General features: G+C 41.1%; 1 long non-coding RNA gene across 1 annotated transcript in view; it reads left to right on the forward strand.

The window, feature by feature from the left end:
• LOC108449107 overlaps positions 1-20,473 on the forward strand; it is a 481,280-nt gene that overhangs the window by 61,685 nt on the left and 399,122 nt on the right. The window contains exon 4 of the long non-coding RNA XR_001865227.1: positions 17,000-17,164. This is a non-coding gene — a long non-coding RNA (uncharacterized LOC108449107). The remainder of the gene's footprint in view (positions 1-16,999; positions 17,165-20,473) is intronic.

A 20,473-nucleotide genomic window follows, 5' to 3' on the forward strand; every position in this document is an offset into this window, starting at 1 on the left:
TGGATCAGACCTTTTTCTAGATAAAGCCCTGTATTTAAAACATCATTCTAGTAGTTCAAATGTTACGTATTGGGATGGCAAGCACGTGCTATTTTAATTCTTGCTTAATGGGCAAAAATCTCATCTGGAATAAGGAAGGGTTATGTCCAGGCTGCTTACAAACATTATTTCTATTTAGCTCCCCAGCCCTATTTTTTTCTATCTGTTCTATTGCTGTTTATGATTCCTTATAGTAAACACTGTAATTTTTTTAAATTATCATAAACTAAGCTTCTATTGACTAGGGACAGCAAAGCCAACGTAAGAATGCAGAAAGCTACAGCGTTAAGGTTTGCAGGTTTTTTTTTACTAATGGAGTTGTTTGTCATTAGGTGCTTCCAGTAATGGCTCTAGAAAGCATTGATTATTTTTATGCCTTCCCTTCAATTTATAAATTCAGTTTACCAGAGAGTAAGAAAACAAAGATATGGAATGGTCTAAATGTTCCTGGGTAGATTTACTGATTTGTTTTCCCTAGGGTTTTCTCTTCTGCTTCACGTAGGCTTAGATCTTTGGGGGAAAAAAATCTGAATAAATGCAAGACCAGTTCACATTCTTATTTTCTTCTGCTAATTTTTTCATAACACAGAGAAAAAGGGAATAATCTTGAAGCCAAGGACAGTGCTACAAATTTTGTGACAAAAAGCTTAAGGACCCTGATGACCAGTCACCTTTCTCTTGGCATGGCTGTGTAGAAGAGAGAGGGTGCAAAGGGCTCCTTTACCTATTCAGTCTGTGAGCAGTAAGGTCTTTGTGGTCTCCAGAGTGTGAGAAGATGTGAGGGTAGACTCAGATAGGGACACCTGGAGCTAAAGATGGAGGATGGGAGCTGGCTGCTTGGAGAGGACTGGGTACACATGAAGGGGTTCTGCAGTAGTTTTGTCTGAGGCAAACCCAGAAAGCACTGGGGAAGGCTGTGCCAAGGCTGCCTCTGTCCTGTGGTCTCTTTCCATCTGGCATCACCCCTGCTGTCACTCAAAACACAGACATGAAACAGCAGAGCCCTGTTACCAGATAAAATCTGCATTCCTAGTATTGCTTTATCCAGGTTTTGCTGTCAAAAGGGATGGACTTTTCTACCTTGTCGTGGCTGCTGCTGTCAGGCAGAGATGGGCCCACTGGGATGGTGGAGAGGAAGGAGACCTTGCCAGGGGCATGGCTGGCTGGAAGAGGCTGCCAGCAGGCACAGAGAACATGGGGCAGCTGCCTGGAGCACACACTCGAGCCTGAAGGGGACAAGGAAAAAAGGGACCTGTAAGGTGTCTCTCTCCATGATGAGATACTGCTACAAGGAGCAATTCAAACCCTCGTAGCTAAAATTCAGGAGTCACAAGATCAGTTTTCCTTTTTGTACAAATGTTCTTTGTTTTTATAGAGATATCAGTAACCTATATACTATTTTGAGTGAGCACATATATAGCTATTTTCTGAACAGAACTTCTGCCTTTATTCCCAACGGATGAAAAGAAAAGTTTTCTTAGTCCTGGTGAGTTCAGGAGAACCTGAGGCTGAACAAGTTTATAGACCAAGCTGGGCATGATTGCGTATTGCAAAGGTACTCAATAAAGAAAATTCTAAATACTGGAGTAAAAGTTATTAAAAGTGGTTATTTAGGTTATGGTCCACAGTCTTTATGTGAGAAGAGCTGCTGAGAATAGATTAATATTTCCAGAACTAGGCTCAAGTTGCCTTGGGATAAGAAGATGGAGGAGAGTTTTGCTAATTTCCTTCTGTCAGAGTTAGCTTTTTGCCTCTGGGCTTTCAGAAATTCTCATAAGCATAGATCTTCTGAGAAGAAGTTCTATATTATATGGGTTGCCAAGCTGTGTCTATGAAGCAGAACCTCTTCAGAGCACCTTATGAACACAGGGTTTGATAGATATTTTAGCGCTGCCTCTGACTTTCTCCCTGCTGAGTCATTCAGGAGGCGAATGGTTTGATTTCTGTCTGTAGCCAAGGCGGATTGCACAAAATCTGTAATGCACAAATGATATTAGATAAGAAGAGAAGATTCTGCATGTGAATTTTTAGCCAGGTTACAGGTATTTTGCTGGGACTTCTCATTTCTCTGCCTTCATCAACATTAAAAAGTATGTAGTAAAGTAATTCAGCAAGAACTGGAATTAAGTTCAGGATCATGCAGATGTCTGACTCATGACTAATTATGAGCGCCCACTGGGAACATTTAAAAAGATTCTTGATGCTGCTGAGCCTCTGTGGTCCACTAGGACATCACAATGCTGGATGTATTGAATCCAATTGAATTTTATGTAAGTTAGACTGAGATTTCTCCCACTTCGTTGAATTTGATTACAGTTGATCAGAGGTTTAAAAAAACTAAACCAGGCTAGAAACATCAGGCTTCTGTTTTATACCTGGCTTGTCTCTACAGTGATCTAGCAGAGGAGTATATGCATGTTAATGGAAGTGAGAATTAGTCATTTTTTATGCTAAAAACCTCAGAGATGGGGGAGGGTTTGGAAGTTATTAGCTTAAGTTTGCCTTGTACATTCACTTTCCTCCAGCCAAATTGAACATGAGATGATTTGGCATGTGTTCTTGATCCTCTGTCATTGATGAATGCCACTTAGGTGACATATTTGCATGATATTTTGAGCAGGATAAATGGATGCTTGAGTCTTTTTTGGAAGCTTTGACTTTGGATTTTTTCCAGAAATGTAGTCTTGCTGTTGTTGTAAACTCACATTGTGAATGTTATTTCCCACGCAGTATGGCACAAAGTCCTGGTGTTATTTATTCAGGTCGCCCTTTGCTGTGGCCTGCAACTTCTCTCTGCCGGCTATGCAAGCACTGAGAGAAGAGGGGATGTGAAACCTCCCAACACTACCCCCTCTTTTCATGGATTTCTGGGTGGGGTGTGAGAAATGTGTGAAATGAGATCTTTAAAGATGCGCAGTCGCATGTGAGGAGAGAAAAATTACCCCTTCTTAAACATGGAAGCTGTAAATATATCTTGCTGTGTCCTGCTGTGTCTCCTGCATGCTCACCTAAGCACTAAGTGGCATCTGTCCCTAAAACTCACTGATCTCTATCTGACTGCTTATGACTCTTGTGCCGCACTCATTATTTATTTGATGAAACGTCCCAGTGAAATAGAAGAGCCATTCATAAGCGCCTGACAACAAACAATCATGAAAATTGCCTTTGAATTTCCCTAATTTGCTTGTAAGAGTCAGAACAATGGAAGAGAATAATTGCAGTTATTAAAAGAAATTGCTGCAGGCAAAATACAACCCATTTTAAAATTCAGATCCAGAAAAACAGAAAGGGGTGCAGATAGGAAAGCCCACCCAGTAAGATGCCTCACTTCCCTACCTCCTTTTGCCTGTGCAATGAGAGACTTCACCTTGCTGTTTTATTTAGCACTGTTATTTAGGAGGAGAATCAGAGCATTTAGTATCAGCACAGTCAAGCTGTGTGCGGCAGCGCCTCGCCTGGCACAGCCACTGAAGAGCTGCTTTCTTCCAATCTGCAAAAACATCCCTCTCTGGAAACTAAGTGTATTGGAAACCAGTAGGAAGAAAGCTCACTCTAGCATCAGCTACTGTACAGAGGGGACTTTAACTCCTCCCTGGGCATGAGGTAGAATTCTTGTGAAGCTAAGAGGCTTTTCAAAACACACCTGGCTTTTGGCATCACATCACCCCTAACAAGATTGTTTTTCTTTAGACATTTAGAGACAGATTTTAAAGAATTTGGATTCCTAGAGATGTGTCTGTAGAGCTCTGGGGATTTCTGTTGGTCCAGACCCAGCTGACTTGGTGCATGGAAAGAGGTGGTGAACTGCTGCGTGCCCTTGGCCAAACAGAAAACCTCCAAGCAATGGCAGAAACAAACAGGGCGCTGACTTTTGTGTGCCTGACTTCCCTGTGCAAGTAAGAGTCAAGCTCCTCAACCAGTTAAACACTGCAGCACTAAGCAAAGTGATGTTTAAGTACTTGTAAAACTTGTGCCTCAGAAACCAGATGGCATTGTAAGGGGAATCTGCACTCAATACAAATGGCATGCTTTTGTCCTGGACAATTCAATAGAGCTTTGTCCAGTATAACTGAGCACGGTGGTAACTCTCATCTCTGAGTACAAATGAAATGTGTTTGGCTCTCCCACTTTTGTATTAGAAGATAACAGAACAAAGGATTTCTGCAATTTGAGGGCATGAACCCTCATTTTCTTTCCAGTCCACCTAAATAAAAAAGAATTTCTTGTTGGCCTATGATCTTCCCTTTTGCAAGTCAAAGCCTTTTCAGTTCCTACTGCAAGTAATGGCAGTTTACTCACAATTTTTCAGCTGCATATGATATCCAAAATTGGCTGCCTTGTTGTAATGAAAAGCAGCCTGCCAACACGGAGGTCCTTCCAAAGAAGCCTGCCTATTGTCAGAGGGGAGAAAGCAACTGTGGTAATGCTCCTGCATTGCTGTTTCACTTCATGCTTCGCCACAGGAGCAAAGCAAGGCAGCAGAGACTGCTGACAAGTGTTTACAGAACGTGCCTCTTTGACAAAAATGATTGTCAGGCAGTGACTATAATAAAACATTAGCAGGAGATAGTGGGTTTTCTTGGGTTTTTGTGCCCAGGCAGCTGGCTGTCTTAATTGCTCTGAAGAAATAGAAACAGAACTTCATTTTCTTCTCTTGTTATTTGGGGATGTAAATCATTCAACATTTTAACTCCATGACTCCCTGCCTAATTTTCCCTTATCAAAGTAAAGGTGGATGGAACTTCCTTTTACTTGCCTTGCTGTACACATTGAGTATATCCACTAAATATCTCTGCTTTGCATTGATTCATTGTGAGTAGAATTTAAACTGTATCCAATGGCCAGTATTTGAAGTTATTTGTCCAGGTAAGCCCAAAATATTAAATATAGTCATTTTGATCAGCATTATTCAAGTGAAGCTGACAATCTGTATTCATAGCAATTGAATGCTCTCAGGCACACGGTGGGATTCTTGCAGGTGTCCTGTGCAGGGCCAGCAGTTGGACTTGGATGATCCTTGTGGTTCCTTCCAAATCAGAATATTCTTTGTTTCTATTATTTTCAACAGCTTTTGTAAATCCAAACAGACTCCTCTGTGAACACTTGGGGAATATTAGTTCAAGTCTATAGCAGTCTGAGGCTGATTTAGGAATACTGTAATATTCCTAGTTCTTATTTCAGTTTGCTGAACTATTTTGTTGACTTGGATGTTTTCATTTTGTTTTGGTCTCATGGGTGGTTTTTATGGTATTTAATGCCCTTAAATATCTTGGCACAAATGATTTGACACAGCACGTAGGTTCAACAAATCACCAACAAAATGTTTTCTCTTTTCTGGATAATTCCTGTAGTTGTACAGATAGAAAGATAAGGAAGAAAGTGTGTTAGTCTGAGCAACTGTATTTTAGTCTGTAACTTCTACCCCCTCTCCTTTGTACTCTGGAATGGTTTTTCTGGAGTTATTGGACAAAACCATGTTAAAAGTGAGCAGAAGTAAATAATGGAAGAAGAATGTTGCAGGCAAAGATTCTTCTGTCATCCTTTCCATTTCTGTAAGAACCTTTGCTGATTTACTTGCCAAATGAAGGCAGACTTTCTGTTCTCTCTCACCTTCTTTTTAATTCGATCAGACAGCTTCACTGTGGAGCCGTGCACGTGGGAAAGCCAGACTGTAGACTCACACCTTGTTTGCAGTGCCTTCCCTGAATTCACTAGCTGAGTGATCCAGAGCTATTATTTGGAACTTCAAGCCACAGTTGGATTTGCTATGAAGCTGTTCAGTGCACGTCTTTCACTGTGAATGTTCCTGTGCATGTAAAGTGAGAGGTGCTAAAGGGTGGTGGCTGCTAAAATCCGCCTTCTGTTGTACAGGGGTAGAAGACAAAGCAGTGGCAGCTCAAACACAAGAGTAGGACATTTTTAGTTTCAGGAAGAGCAGTTCACAGTGTGTGTGATTGTTGTTAAAGCAAAGGATGGCAGTTTGAAGTGTGCAAGGGGATAGTTCACATAAATCTGTAGAAAATGCAGGGTACAAATCAGGCAAAATATTTCCCAGGAACCTTGTTGAATTTAGGGACTGCTTTGGGACACAAGAGCAAGCTTTGGACACCTTGGAAATTCTTATCTCATCTTTCATAGAAGTGGTCATTTCTATAAAAGCATATAACAAATATTTTACAGCAAATAAAAACAGTTAGAAAGCAAATGCCGCCCTCTGTCTCCCCATACTGATAGATTCACCAGATTCTCTTCAAAATTGCAGCCTAATGCATGTTACTGCTTCCACTGCACCTCAACCACTAAAAGTTACAGCTCTTGACCTTTAAATGTTAGGAATAATAAAATTCATTATTAACAAGTAGTCAATTAAAAAATAAATGCCCCTCTGGTAAAACCAAACAGTAATGTTTTGAAATACTGCCACCTTCTGATCAGTCTGGGACGGAGAGCTGAGTTATTAGGATCTTGACAAAAAAAAATTTTATCAACTGTAATAATTCAGGTCCTGATTTTATAACGTTAGAGCCATGTTGCACCATTTGACTTGCAAGGCCAACTTCCGCTGAGACTACATCTACAGTGATGTAAGGAGAGGAGGAAAATGCAGTGTGATTTACAAGTGGTGGGAGAGAGAGCAGCAGACTTGTTTGACGTGAAGAAAAGCACTTAAGCGTATTATATGTGAATTTAAGGATTTACAAGCACAAAGCCTGTGCTTTAAGTTATATAAGCATTAAATGTGCTACAGAACTGCAGCTAAAATGTTGGTGTGACCTGCACCTGGTGTGAGTCTTAGGGAAGCTGACTTCCCTACTCTCCTGTAACACCTGTCTCTGACATCAATGTGCCCATGAAGGGTTAATTTTTTTTACCATTTTACATTGTTAACATTCAGATGATACTTGTCTGCATACCACCTTTGTGTATATTTTAATTATCCAGATGGTGCTTTATGTGTCCTCTCCCATGTCATTACTATATTACTTAAACTTGGCAGTGATACACAGGAATAACTTTCCCCAAGCTGGCTTTTTCTTGCAAAGTTCATCCAATTTCAGCTTTCCCAATGTCCTTTGTGCTGTAGTAATGTACATTGTGTACCTAAATGGCTTGCATATAATTTTAAATTCCCTTGATAGGGAAAGCCAGTTCGACAAAGAAAATGTTTAAAAGAAGCAAAAATTGACACAAAAACTAAGATAATGTGACCTTAAAATTATCATTTCAAACTCTCCGAATTCAGACAATTTAGGTTCTTATATTTCCTTCAATTCACTTGAATTTACCCAGGTTTTTTGTTGGGGTCAAGTCAGGTGGGGCTGCCTGTATCACATTCCCACCTGTGGGATTGTTACAGACCGGGGTGATGCCAAGGTCTTGACTGCACTACATTTTCCCAAAAGGGTGCAAATAAGATGTAGGCACAGTGGTTTTTTTCCCCAGTAGAATGGATATTTTGAGATGGTGCCTGAGAAAGAGAATCCCTCCTTGAACTGTTATTTGGGATGGTAACAGGACAGAAGCAAAGGGAGAGAGTGACTGATTTTGAAATCACAGCACTTCTGTCTTGTGAATCCATCCCATATTATAACTCCATCTTGGTAATATTTTAACTTATTTCCTGGTTTCAATCTAATTTTGGAGAGGAGGAATCTTGACAGTGCTGAATTTCTCCATGCTTTCTGAAATATGAGGTAAAATAGAGGATTCAAACCTTATCAGTACCCCTCTAAAGAGAAAGACTGAAACTTGAGCTCAGCTGTGTGACTGTACACCAGGGGATACACATGCTAGAGAGATGTGTTAAATGAAAGCACCCAGAAATATCAAAAACTCTTTTGCTTGTGTAATTACTTGTATGTTGGCTTTGATAAGTCCAATGCAGGTAAAGTGGTTGGGTTTAGCCAAAGCAGCAGAGTCCTGCAGCAGGATTTGTACTGCATTCTGGTAATGGCAGGTGAATATCAAACTGTTGTGCACAGAGCAGAGTGCCCTGGACAGGAAGCCCCTTATGACCTCCAAAGTGCCTTTTTTGTAATTACAAACTGAAAATAAGAACAGTTTTCTCATCAGAAAGCAGAATAGACTTGACTCGTGAACATTTAATGAAGCACGTGAAGCTGTGCTGTCATCCCAAGATGTGTATTTTCCTTGCTGGTTCCTAAATACGTTTTTCTTGTTTCAATTTAATACAGAACCATCTCTGCTGCTGAACAATAGAAACTTCATCTCTTCAGTTTCAAACAAGGGACTATCCCATAGCAGAGCGTTAGAGCTTCTTCACAGAATCTGCTAAACGCGAATGACAAGCCACACAGCAAGATTTGATAGCAATCTGCAAGTGTTTTTAAAACAGATCTTAACCATATGTACAGTGTACCACTTCTGCTGTTGTATATTGAGCTCAGGAGAAAGCAAGTAACATAATTGCCTTCAGCAAAATTGTCAAACAAGGAAACCTTTTAAAACTACATAGAAGGGGGAACATAATGAAAGCCCTGGAAGAAAGAGGCTAAGAGAAGACAAACTGGCAGGGAACATTAACATATACTTTTAACTACTCTTCACAGAGAGACGAATGACCCAGAGGCTTGACTGCTGTAGCTCTTTTTTTCAGTGAAAAAATTTTGTATGTGCTGCTGTGTAGAAAAGAAATGCTTATTTCGCCTGTGTTATTTTACATTTCAGTTTGGACAAGCAAGAGGAAGCTTTATTTAGCCTGTTGAGTCCAACCCCACAGTAATAGAGCACATAAAACTTTCAAGAAATGAAAGGCATGCTGAACTCACATTTCAGATAGTTTTCAGGATAAGTCCTTGGCTGTTATATCCATATGTCATAATAGACATAAATTATTAGAAATTATTTGCTACAGTGTGCAATCACATTAGCTCCCAGGGACCTTTTAGACTGGATTTATGAACAGAGATGTTTCCTGAATGTTTTTCCTAAGGAAACTACAGATTCCAGGACAAATCAAGTTTTGATGAAATAAGGGCTCTGGATTTCAATTGCTGACTGATACCTAAGGGGTAGTGAGTGCATCCTCCAGGGGCAATTAGGGATAACTATCTGCAAGGATAGTTGCATCTTGCAGCAATTCAGTATGTTTTTTGCCTTATGGCATATGCAGATGTTGCTGAGTAGCAGCCACTTTGGTTCCTCTCCTGCAGAAGTATTGTGGAGAAATGGCTCAGGAGTGAGAAGAGCTTTAAAATTTTCCATCTGGGTGAGCTGAAAGCTGTGAATCAAAATTGTCTTTGGGTAAGGGAAGGTGATGGTCTTTTGGGCCTTACTGGTTTAATGGAAACCTGCAAAATTTAAACAAATATCAGTTACTGTGGTAGTTGTATGCACCAAGGCTCTGTGCTATACTGTGGTTGTTTCCAGCTTTCATTTCCTTGTGGAAAGTGCACTTCATCTCATTTTTCACTTCAGCCCTTGTCTTCTTTTGTTGTAAAGCAGCACAAGCACAGCACATCAGGCAGCTCACAGATCATATGGAACACAAAACTGTTGTCCATCAGAGGTAGGTAGCTTGCTCTGAACACTGCAGATTTACTGTCCCTTTTCCTGTCTTTTTGAGTTGTCCTTGCTGTTTGAAGAAAAGTCTTGCATGAATTCATAAATGCTATCCAGCCTGTGTTTTCTTAACCAGATACCAAGATCTCATTTGCCCCAGATGGGCTTGGTTGAAGAGTTCTGACTCCATATACCTCAAGACTGTGGGCAGCCTGAATCCTAGATAACTGTGTAAAATAAGAGCGTGCAAGACAGCAATGAGCAGGGCTTTAGCCCTTTGTCTGGTCTGTGTTACTGGAGCCAGTGCAGATAAAATTGTGACAGTCTGGCTTTTCCTGGGACTCTACTGTGCACTGCTTTGTGCTTCTACGGGTGTGAAAATCACAGCACCCTGGTCCTGAGTGGTAGGGGAAGGAGTCTGATAGGAAAAGCTTTTAGTACAGGGATGTGTGAATAGAGGAATTCCATAATTAACAATAATGACCAGCACAGGTGACATTTCTTTGTAGTTAATAGCTGCTGGTGTGAAAGGCCCCGAGGCAGAGCCTCAAGCTGCTAAGCTAGCAAGTGAATTGCCAGACTATTTGACCTGCAGTTCATTCCTAATATATATGGTGTGAAAAACCCAAGCAAAATGTTTATAAGCACTGCTTCTTGGGCTGTGTGGGAATGCCAGAAATTTTGTATTTGGGATTGAAGCAGTTTTCTCTTTTTGGCAATAGGCTATGCACCAACTCTTTAGGAAGATGGAGAATGGTAAGCATCACTTGCATCTTCCAGAGGAGAAGGAAATAAAGTCTTATGCACCTGAGAAAGCGTAAAAAAATTGTAGCCAAAATCTGCAGTAGGAAGATTATGGAGTTTTCCACCCGTAGGGCCATGAAATTTGACCCATGATAAGTAAGTAGCTTGACTTAAAAAGCAGTGTTGCTGAAAGAGGTGATTGCACCTGGGCCACCCCCTTTTGCACTGTCTTCATTTCTGGAGATTCCTTCTCCAACTTTTATAACAAAAATGGATAAAAAAAGGGAGATTGTTCTGAATGATTCTGCAGGCAAGAGAAATGGGGCTTGTGACCAGGAAAAGGAGATGAGGAAGCTGTTTGCCAGCTGGACACTGCAGTGGTGGTCCTTGGATGTTGCTTTTATTGGTGATTCAGAGGTGGGTCATACTCAGCACATCTGGTCCTGATAATGTTTGGGTTTTTTCAGAGGGCTGATTATAGTACTTCACTGTGCTGAACTTTGAGTAGAAGTTGTTCCCAAAGCCTTTTTTTCCAATTACCAGCTCACCATAAAATCCATTATTGCCCATTTTAAACACAACTATCGAAACCATTTGTCTCCAGAGACTGCCAAGGGAACAGCCATAGATGTTGTTTACTATGCTGAACAGAGTGAGAAACACTAACAGATCTACTGTAACAAGAAATAACCCATTACAGTAAGGGAAGACTTTGTGCTCTGAATTATATCTTTAGACTCCAGTCTGAAATACAACCTGCTGTCATGTTTTTGCATGGCTGGCAATTTTACTCTATGACACAACAGATCTCAGTGCAAATATCTGGGGCTTATGCTCTACTAAAAAATTGAACCTTTTGCAAGGTAGCAGATGGGAATTGGATTGAAGAAGTGCACTCATTCTTGAAACTGGGTTTTATGAAGGTCTGCAGGCAGAGTTTTTGGTACCATCTTGTGCTCCACTGTGTCATCAGGTTTACAAAGTTAAACCCTGTCATTAGTACTGGGTGTGTGCTGCCCTGAAACAAAAGCCATGGAACAAGTTCTTAGCTGGTATGAAGAACTACAACACCAGGCATGACATTTAAAGTAGTCCTTTCCTTTCTCAAAGATTTGTCTCATATAAGGTTTGACTTCATATATGATCCTGCATTTTTAGATGCCAGTGGCCTCTTCTCAGCCAGCCCTGTCTCTCTCTGCTGTTCCATCTCATCAGAACAACTTCGACTCTGCCTAGGTTTCTTCATAAATTCTATTACCTTATTTCAACTCTTGACTTTCGGCACCTTGCTGAAATTCTTGTGGATTTTTTGACTGAGGGCATGCCCCATCGCTGTTGCACTGACCATTTTTGCATGAAGTGTAAAGCCTTCCACCTCATGAGGAGCTACAAGTAAAGAAAACAGAGACTTTAGAAGCCTGGAGTTTTTGCTGAAGAATGTAAAGGTACTGAGATCACAGTCTGCCTGGCCCTTTTATATCTGCTTTAACTGCCCTCCAGTAACTTCTGAGTCTGTTGACCAGTTTCACCCAGATCTTACAAGGAAGACAGAGGTTTAGAGGAGACTTAGTTATAAGTTATATTAATAAAAATTCTCTTTCCTTTGCCTGCTATTATCTATAGGAAATCTTGCTATATGAATTGCCTGTTAATGCATTCTAGAGAACTCACAGGAAGGAGGCACAGTCCCCATCTCAGAAAAACTTTTGTATGTTAGACAGCAGAGGTTCCAAAAAAAGAGACAAAAACCCATGGGTCTCCTTCTCAACGTTTCAGTGCAAGCAAACTAAAACAGTTTTCCCTCCTCCTACTGGCTTTTTTAGTAGTGCCTGTTGTGAGGAAAATACCTCACGGAACAAAATTCAGTTGAAATGATAAAACACTGGCAAATTTATAAGCTGCTGAAAGTAAGATCCCATAATAGCCTGTTGGAGAACTTTACTTGGTGGTCTTGTAGGTGTTGGCTAACAAATGGGTTAATAGATGCCAGCCTCCATAATTCCAGATTGTGCAGTCACGTCACTGGGGAGAGACTCTCCCATTTCAGAGTAAAACTGCTGGAGAAACTTTGGTGTTTTCTGCACTGCACTTCTATTCTGGGAAGGAAGAGGTGTTAAAATAAAATTTTGGAAGGCTTTTAACTGTGCTGCTATTAAGAGGAAGAAACCAAACATCACAAAACCAAAGAAAAGAAAAGCCAAGTGCAGTTGCTTTTTTTGCTGCAGTTGCAAGTGCTATTTGTGTTAGTAATGTTTGGCCTCATCACAAAATCATACTGTCATCATCTCTTGCATTCTCTCACTTCACCTGTGTGGTTTTTCCTGTGCCTCTATTTAGGGTTCTCTGTTTCAGAGAAACCCCAGCTATAAACCTCTCTAGCTGGAACTCCATGTGCTTAACAGTTGACATATCAGTTTGTTTCTATAGAGTGAATATTAAAATTAATGTAAAAGGCTAAACCCCAAAGACTAAATTAAAATAACAAAAGAGATATTACTTGCTGAAAGGAAATAAATGGACAAAATTAAACCATAGACCATGAATTAGATTTTCCATGGAGCTCAGCTTCTATTAAGCAGTTGTATAAACAGAGACACTGAAGGGCTTGACCTCTCCCTGCTCCCATGCTTTTCTGTGGGAATAATAGGCATAGATAGTTTCAAGATCTGGCCTTTTTGCACCTTTTTATTTGCACTTGATTTACTTATCTTGGTTGATCATTGATGAGATGCTGACAGTGGCACCTAGCACAGGTGGTGTGTGTGATGTACAAGAGCTTTGCTGACATGAGATAAGGTGATTGGAGGAGGTCCCCTCTAAACACCAGAGCTGACAGTGAAATGGGTCCATCAGCATCAGTGTAGTCTTAGTCTTGAATATTTCTGTCCCTGGTGCTGGCCCTAAAAGTTTTAGCAAGGGCTGTAGTCTCCTTGAAAGGAATATATTTGATTCTTTTCCTGAAAATGAACATATAGCTTCTCTTTCAGCATCTCTTTCAGCTGAAACCCTTGATGGTTTCCAGTATGATCAGTATTGTGTTAATGCACATCACATACAGTTATGTTTCATGCTGCAAGGGCAAAACAATGTCCTAGATGTGCTGGGGACTGTGACTTAACTCCCAGGTGTTACGACTTTGTTCCCTCTACTCGAGGGGACGATAAGGAACAGTCGTCTCTCCTGTTCCTCAAAAAACAGCAGCCACAGCATGTGGGACTGTTTGGGTAGGTATGATCAGTTCCTGACGCTGTGAGAAGGCTATTGTGCTGCATGGATCAGATGGGCATGACCTGGCAGGTGCTTCCATGAAGAGTTCAGATTCTTGGGTGGTTTGAACTGGATAAGAGTAATGTATAGGAAAGCACAAGGTCCCTTGTTCCCTGTTTGCATGGCAGTAACTGTTAATTTCAGCTAGTGGCTTGGGAAGCAAAGAAAGCATGTTTTATTACCTGGTTTGTACTAGATGGGCATGAAAAAAGAGATGAACGTCCGTGATCATGCAGATTAAGAAATGCAAGTGCTGGGCAGCCTATTCATCCCTAGTCTCTCCATTCTGCCTACTTCCCAAGGTGTATTTGTGGTGGCTCTGTTGGAAATGGGTGTAAAGGTAAGCAGGGAATAATATCCTATAATCCCCCTTATCTCACTCACAAAAAGCTAATATCAGCAATAAATCAACCCCAGGTCATCTCATGCAGTGGGTAATTTTGTGCTCCCTAAAGAACTAAAGTGCCATCTGAAGTCTGAGGCTGAGCTCTAAGAAAATAGGTATTTAAACACATGGATAAATAAGTGCCTTACCCTGTAGTACAGGCATCAGCAGTGACCAAGCATGTGAGCTCTGCTTGGCCTGGGGGGAATTTTTTTGTTTGCTTGCTTGTTAAATTTCCAGAAATGTCTCTCATACAAAAAGCTGATGCTGGGTCTCTTATGCTAGAGAGAGCACTTCTGTTCTTACGGTGCTGAATCCCTGGTTCCAGTTACTTGAGCAGTTTGGCAGGTGTCTCCTGTGTTTGAGCAGTAATAATCAACTTTGCAGAAAAAATTAAAAATACTATTTCTGTGTAACTACTGCAGACCATAACGTTTTTCTGACAGTGACTTCACCCAGTCATACACTTAGTGTGTCCCCAGAAAGCCAAATTTTCAAAAGTGATATATTTTCCATTAAAGGCTGCTGCACAGCAATGAGTTTGATTCCAGGTAGGCACATTATATCAAGCTTACCTTATTATAGATTGTGGTGGGAAAGGCACTCTGTGAAGATGCAGCTTACTAAATTATCTCAGTGAATCTGTAGGTGGTAACTTTGAGCATGCTGCCTGCCTGACCCAGTTGTTAATATAGCCAGTTAAAGGCTGATGTGTTCAGAGGAAGAGCTAATCTGTCTCGTTTAGGAGGCAATGTGTCAGAGCTTGTATGTGATGTATCTGACATGGTGAGTGGCATGCCTGACTCGGCAGTTGAATAACATTACTCATTCTGGAATATTTCTTCTTCAACAGAGAATATAAACACAAGCACACATTTATATTTTTTTGTTAGTAGATGATCGAGCACATACCAGAATGAATCAATGCCATTTAGTATGCAGAAGGATTTTTTACTCTGTACATCATTCCCCTCGCAGGACCATTATTTTACATATCAGTTACTGGGGCGTATTCAAAGCCTAAGGGAAACCACTGACTTTCAAGAGCTTCGGATCAGATCCTTTAAGCCAGCCCAGCCATTCAGCAGGCAACATCAAATATGGGTAAAATCTGTTGTGTGTCTTCCTGCTCTGCAGTCCCATGAGATGGCCCAAAGAGAGCATTTCTCTCTTTTCCTTGCCAGAAAGCTGTGCTGTATTTACTTTTGAATAAGATGAGCTGGGAAATTCAAGGCCTTGAAACTGATACAGTCTACAATTGTGCTTCCACCGTCTGTTGTGGTGTTGTTTTGTCTTTTTGGTGTTGTTTGTTTGGGGTTTTTTAATGCCTTAGTGCTGTATGAAAAAAAAATGCATGTGATCAGCAAAGCTGCCTGAACGCTTTTTGGGCTCTGAGCACAGGAAAGGTTCTCAGCTTGTCAAAGAAGTAATTGTAGCTCCTTTCTGACCACTGCATACTCTACTATCTCTGCTGTAACTTAGTCTTATACCCATTCAGGGATCAGCACACACTCTTTTGGCAGCCCATGCTCTGCAGAACCACATACTTTTTCTCAAAAGGGCAAGATATTTGGCAGCATTTGGAGGGCTGGCAGTGCACTGCTGCAGGCTGGCTGGTGCTCAGTACCATGGGGTGGGGAGTGGTGGTGCTGTCAGCATCCCCAGGACTGCACTTGAGACAAAGGAGTAACAAGATTATTGAAGGGTAGCTCAGAGGGGAAGCAGGGCTGCCTCCCAAGTTGAGCTGGCATTCCTAAAGGAATCACAGGAGAGTGAATGCTTATCTGTTGAGTTAGCAGCATGCCTAATGGGAAGGGGAACCGATCATCTGATTAGCATTGGCACGTTATCCTTCAGCAGCAGATTGCCTCAGGCAGTGGGCACAGAGCTGCTCATCCCGCACAGGTTTCATGTTGCTCTGCTCCGTTTAGCTTATGCTTTGATTTGCTTCACTTATTTCTCATTTGGTGAAAGATAGAATCAATAAATCTTGAATACAAGTTGCTCAACAGAGGGTTGCACTATTTTTATTCTTTGTGCTGCACACCTGTCTGCCTGTGCTATTAGCATGTTTGCTCTTCCTGTTGCTTTCAGTATCAATAGGAACATTCTCAACTGCTCCTGTTTGTTTCTTTATTTTTATTTCTTTCAAGAGATAAGTCCCCACTGTGCAAATCTCCAACTGTGTGTGCTGTTAATGAAGTCACATAAGTAGCACCACAAGCCCAGGGCCCGCTGGCCAAAATGCTGTGGATGGCAGAGCCATTAATACAAAACCTCCAAACATTGGTTCATATTACTCAGACCCTGTGCCCCAAGCTCCTTTTCTCTTATGTGATAAAACTAGTAGGCTTTTTTCTGATGACCACATAAAAAAAGATCTTAGAAAAACAGCCAAAATGCTGCCTGAAACAGCAGCTTGTCTCTTTTTTCTTGCTTGCAAAATCGTCATTGCAGCAGCTAAGAAATGCAGGCAATCATTCCCAAATTAAAGACACCTGTTCTTTATTAGTTTTGGATGAAACTAGGAATGGGAAACTCACCTTCACATTTATGGAGTGTCCTGATCTAAAATCCACACGGTGGTGAGCCCATAGCACAAGTGAGATAATGCTGGTTGTGGGCCTTTTCTCTAAGGTTCTGTTCCCGAGTATCTGAAGCAAATCAGAGCACTTCCTCACATGGGAAAACATGTCTCAGGAAGAGTAATGCACAGGCTGTTTATCTACCTGTCTTGGACTGTTCACTGTGGGATGGGGATGATTTGTGATACTGTTGATTCTCCAGCATTTATGGAAGTGGTAGCGGAGAGCCCTCTTGAGTTCAAAACCTTCCTAAAATTTGGACATAATGGAATTTGAAAGTGGTCTCTGGAGGTCTCTGGTCTGACCCTTTGCACAAAGTATGTCATATAATGCAGGTTTCTTGAGTCTTGTCCAGTTGAGTTTGAGTTTTTCCAAGAAATAAAATCCCACAGCCCCTCTGGACGCTTGTGTTAATGTTTGGTCTTGCTTAACTGAGGATAACTCTTCTGTGTTGCAGGATTAGTAGCAGAGGGGAAAACATAGTTATCAGATATTGCAGCTCTCTAGCTCTTCTACTGTCTGTGCTGAAGGGATCCAAGCTTCTTCAGGACCAAAGACAAATATCTGGGCTCGTGTCTTCAATGAGATCAGCAGTTAAGTACAGCGTCCTGTACTCAGCCTGGTAGGTATTCAAATAAAATACACTCCAGTATTTTAAATAGTTGGAAAAGAATTTTATGGAGGCAGAGCACCCAAAGGAAGCTTGCTGTATCCTTTTAACTCCCCTGAACTACTGTTGTTTGCACCTTTGTTCCGAGTTTTATTAGACCAGTGGAAAAAATTACATGAAAGTAGTAGTTGGGTGCATTTGACAGCTCGGTGAAATAGAAACCTACCAACATGTGTTATGCAAAGACAGTGACTAACAATAAAAAATAAATGTTATTTATTTTATAGTATCTGCAAACAAACTGTGGATTGTGCCATCTAAAGTTAGGATTCAAAGAAATAGTGATGCTATTTTCAAAGAATTTATTAATCTGGATAATGTGTGTCCTTTAATGCTTCTGTATTACCTTTTCATTAAAATAATCAGAGTAAATCTGTGTGCAGCATAAACTCCTCCTCTCCCCCTGCCCCAACAATAATCAACTTAAACCACAATTTTTAAGAGATAGTGATGTGGATTGCCTTGATAAACTGCAAATATGTCCATATAAGTTCAAATGTTGACTTCTATAACCTTGATTTCCCTTTATATTGGCAAATCTTTTAAATGGAAAAAGATTTATTTCTTTTAATCGACCAAATATTGCAGTTCAGTTACAACTGTTGCCTGCAGAGGTGAGCTGTAGTACTACAGACATTTGTCATGTGAGAGTTTGCTATAGCACAGAATCAGTGCTGAAAATGTTCGTGCCCACCATGTCTTTAGTGTTGATTTGAGACAAGCTTACCATAATTAATTTGCATGTGGAAAACCACCTCTCTGCCAAGACATAAAGATGATGATTTTGAGTTGCCACAATTATGTTATAAAACGTATTTATCCAGAAGCCTGCCTCTTCCAAAGCAGATGTCTTTGTAGTGCGTATTCGGTGTATGCCCCTTTTGCGGTTTCCACACTGTAGCTGCAATAACTGACAGCTGAAAACATCATTGCAAGTCTGTCAAATGTGCTGTCTGCATAACTGGTGATAATCTAACTATTCTTCAGCTTCACATATCAAACTGCTGGGAACTGAAACTTCAGCGCCTGTTATTGGCAGCGGTAGGTGGAATTGAGTAATGTGGTTGGAGTGTCAAAGGCCTGTGGTGCTGACAGGAATATTAACCATAAATCAAACACAGCACAATGGTGGTGCTGGGCTGGAGTGAAAGGCAGGGTCTTGCAGCCAGGCTGCTCAGACCTTGCGTGTGGGAATATTCCGACTGGCTAGCAGAAGCAAGGATTGCTAGGCTGGAGCTACAGCAATGATCCATTTAACTTAACACTAGGAAGGAATGATAGAGATGGAACAAGTGACATGTGAGATGGCTGCATGCTCTGCTGAGTGTTCCCGCCTGCCTTGCAGCCCTGTCACACTGCAGAGGCTGGTGAAGGGGATGTCTCATCCCTGGTTAGGCAGTGACACTGCTGCTCCTATGTGGCTGCTGTTGTAAACATTTTTTGGTGGTGGCTGGGCTTGCACTTGCTGCATTTAAGTGGAGCTTGCAGGGCTTGATATTTAAAATGTCCTTGATTTGGAGCCAGCTTGTGACATTGTTTCTTGCAGCAAATAGTTCCCAGCTTGCAGAAAGGACCCTGCTGCCTGCATTTTGTCTGCTCCTAGCACCCACAGAGAGCTGAGCTGGGGAAGGGGGCTGGCTGCAGCCTCTGTGTTAGCAAATGAACCAAAACACAGGGAACTGTTGGTGGGAGATTGCGCGGAAGTGTCTGGGTGCCTCATGCAGCCAATTTGCTTGACTGTTAACTTTAGCTAATGGCTTATGGTCCTTCTAAATGTCGCCATCATACATCCTGTTTCTTTTAGTGACTATTCCAGCAAGATGCTATGATGCCAAGCTTGGCCAACTCTCTTTTCATAATGAGGTCCTTGATTATTGCAAGTTTTAGGTGTTCTTTAAGGTCTGTGCATTTGCCTTACGCTCTGTGTTAAACAGAGATGAGGCAAAAAGATGAAATGGCGTTGAGTTTTGGGGTAGAAATCTGGTTCTAGCTAGCTCTACCTGAAAACCCCTTGGGGAAGGGCACTGCAAAATTTTTTTTGCAATTATGTGCAGTTTCCCAGCAGGGAGTCAGCTAACAATATCCAGTGCAACCCAGCAAGCAAGAAATATAAAGCCAGGAGCTAAACAAAATACAGAGATTTCATTATAAATTAGTGTTGGAAATTAGACCCAGGCTGTGAAATAACCACAATTAAAATTCAGAGAGCAGAGAAGAAAAAGCTTACCTAGTGACCTCTGCTTGCTGCACAGGGTTAGAAAAGAAGCTGTGCTACTTTAGTATTCTAGCATAATTTGCACATTACTGAAAATGTTAGGAAATTAAAGGAAAACCAAGGGACTGAATTTTAACTGATGAAGGTAGCCTACAGGAAAGACAGGGAGGGGCTTTTTACAAGAGCATGCAGTAGCAGGACCAGGGGGAATAGATTCAAACTAAAAGACAGTAGGTTTACATTGGATAGTGGAAAGAAATTATTTACTGTGAGAATGGTGTGACACTGGAACAGGTTGCCCAGGGAAGCTGCAGATGCCCTATCCCTGGAGATGTCCAAGGCCAGGCTGGATGGAGCTCTCAGCAACCTGGTCTCGTGAAAGGTGTCCCTGCTTATGGCAGAGGGCTGGAACCAGATGATCTTTAAGGTCCCTTCCAACCCAACCATTCCATGATTCTATGAAAAGCAGCATAACCCAGCTGATATCAAGGCAGATAAACTGATCTAGAAGAGCTAAATATGTTCCTCTAAATCAAGAGCTTCCCCTCTCACTAAGCCAATGTAGATAGAGAAAGCAAAGCAGCTTTTTTCTCACAAGTCTGTGCACTGAAACTAAATGATATGCCTCTATTCAATGGATATGAGCTGTTTAGGCATGAAGAAAATGATCTCAAAGTTAACTCCAGAGGGAGAGAGGTCCATAATAACTTAGATCAGTACAAAGTGATTTTTTGGGGTAATTCTTTGGGTTTTGAATTTCCTTCAATCAATTGATTTTACTAATATAAAAGCAAATTATTCCCAGTTCAGGTTTCTTATGAACTTTAAAAACCTAAAATGCCAAACCAACAACAAAAAATAGTAGCAGGATTCTAACACAGGAGCTCCCAGGAAACAAATTCAAAGGCAGCCAAATAAAACGAGATTAAAATATACAAAATACTGCAATTTAAAAGAAAACCACTGAATTATTGAAACTGCATAGAGGAGATATCATAGCAGTACTTCTGATCAGCCTGATTTAAAAAACAGACTGTGCTTTTTTT

This window comes from Corvus brachyrhynchos, unplaced genomic scaffold (assembly GCF_000691975.1).
Source record: "Corvus brachyrhynchos isolate BGI_N302 unplaced genomic scaffold, ASM69197v1 scaffold229, whole genome shotgun sequence".
Classification (NCBI taxonomy): domain Eukaryota; kingdom Metazoa; phylum Chordata; class Aves; order Passeriformes; family Corvidae; genus Corvus; species Corvus brachyrhynchos.